Below are 2,375 nucleotides of genomic sequence, written 5' to 3'. Positions count from 1 at the left end.
GAAGAGGAGCTGGTGGTGGGGGTGGGGGGGCTCTGCTTGGTCATCCCAGAACCTGCCCAGGTGCAACTGAAATGCGGGATCAGGGATAAAAAAAAAGCCAGTATTTCAGAGTTTGTTTTCAACTCAACATAAAATTAAAGGTAGCGTTCATATATAGATTTGCTTGGGGAGAAACTCATACTGTCTGCACCTACGGAGATATGTTTTTGTGCTGCTCCCGCTTGGAATATGGGCTATAAAGGTTAAATTTCAATTAAAAGTGCACACGTGGATGATGAACTAGATAGTTAAGTGAACGCATGACCCCATTATCCACATCTGTTAGAAATACAATAGCAGCTGAGCGATATCTTTCGATACGCAGCCATCGGTTTACCATTTGTGCCCTTGGCACTGGGAGTTTTTTCAGTTACTCTTAGAAGCATGGACGAGTGTCTACGGGCATTTGCTGAGGACTCCTACAAGTAAATAGGTTGGCTGTTGGTCAGAAGCAGAGAGATACGAATTCTTCACAACTCCCCAGCGTCTCTCCTGCCATCAGTGGACTAGGGGACAAACAGGAAACCAGCTTCCATGGGATGTTGCTATTTGGAAACATATTCCTTTAAAAAAGAAGGAGGTCGGGGAGTTGGTCAGAGCTGAATTGGGACCCAGCCAAAGCGGCTCAGCTGTGTCCCCAGGTGTGGCTGCGCCCCGCTGCGGGGCTGTGGCCTGGGGGGCGGGGGGGTGGCTGGGACCCCTCTCGTTTAATGAGATGCGATGTGTGAAGACCCCATTAGTTGCTCCAGTGGTTTTACGCCATGAATTTGCAGCACATGCAGAGAGGCAGTAACATTTTTATCTAAATTGTCAAGCAACAAGCACTTTTGCGTAAATAACAGACCCATCATAAGTACGAGAGGGTTCCCCCCCGACCCCCCTCCCCCGCTCCGCCTTTGGAGTTCTCAGCACAGGATTCAGATGCCACGTGTAGCGGGCATCTCCAGACCTGAACTTCATGCAAGTTCAGCTTCACCAAAGAGTGAGAGGAGCCTGCTTTGTGAGCTGCAGTCCATGCTGGCGTGGCAGAGAGAGAGGCAGACGGACAGACAGACGGAGAGGCAGGCACTGAGGCCCTGGAGGGGAACTTAGGGCCTCGCGCTCTGCTCCTTCTGTTCATTTAATGGACTTTAGATTCTGAGGGCCTGTCCTCAAGTTCAGCAATAAAAATATGTCTTCTTGAAAGGTCTTATATATGTGGCATGCGCCTGAGCGCTGAATCATGTCCTCACTGTGATTCACCCGCCACGTTGGGCGCCAGAGGGATGCGTTTCCCCCAAGCGAACGCTGGGTAGGTGCAGTCCGAGGCTCCCCGACTATCTGTGGTCCTGTAGTACAGGGACGTTTCGTTTGCCGAGTTCTCTTCCCAAGTCCGCTCTCGTCCAGGAGGGTGCATTTTAATCCTTCTGACCTAGAGTTCGAGATCTGGTTTTTATTACAGCATGGTTGCAGGTTACAGAGAGAATGAATGCCATCTCTTCATTCTCTGCAGGGAAGAGCATGGGATTGAGACAGCCGGGCCCAGGTCTGGCTTCTCCCACTGCCACCTGTGTGCCCTTGACCCCTTACGACCCCTGCTGCAGCCAGCCTCCATGGCCTTCACTTTTATCTGAGCCATATTCCTGGGGCCCCTCTTCCCCTTCAAGCTTCCTCCACACTGGTCCCCTCAGCACCATCTCTTAGCTGGAAGATCGCAGAGGCCTCCTCACTGGATCCACTTAAAACAAAACAAAAACCCAGCTTTATTGAGATGTAATTCACATATCATATAATTTACTCATTTAAAGTGTACAATTACGTAGGGTTTTTAAAATTATTATTATTCACAGATATTCGCAACTGTTACAACCATAGATTGTCAGTGCTCTGTTCTTATGTCTGAGTACTGTTCCTCTGCCGGGAGAGACGTGGGAGACCACTGCCTGTCCACTGGCTGTCCATTCACCAGCTGAGGGGCACTCGGTCGCCTGCGCCTTTCGGCTGCCAAGGGCAGCGTGCTGCGTCCACTCTGGCATCTCTGCTACGTCCTGCCCCAGAGGAAGCGCCTCAGAACCTGATCACCACCAGGTCCTCCCTCGCTGGAGACCTGGGAGCGGTTTTCCGCTGCTCGTGGGATGAAAGCTGAGGGCTCTGCCCACCAGCTGGGGCGCCCCGACCCGACACCTCACCGCACCCGGCAGGCTGGCCCCTCGGTGGCTCGTCAGCAGCCCTGGCACCCCGAATGTTTTCCTGCCTCTGGAAAGTGCGCACCAAGGCTCTCCTGGTCTTTCACGTCCACCCTGCTGTCCCGTAGGCTCCTTGAGTGGCGGGCTGGGTCTCCCGCCCCCTCCCCCTGG

Source organism: Pteropus vampyrus, unplaced genomic scaffold (genome assembly GCF_000151845.1).
Source record: "Pteropus vampyrus isolate Shadow unplaced genomic scaffold, Pvam_2.0 Scaffold257, whole genome shotgun sequence".
NCBI classification, from domain to species: Eukaryota; Metazoa; Chordata; class Mammalia; order Chiroptera; family Pteropodidae; genus Pteropus; species Pteropus vampyrus.
The sequence above is the reverse complement of the archived record's forward strand: the minus strand, read 5'-3'. Positions refer to the sequence as shown.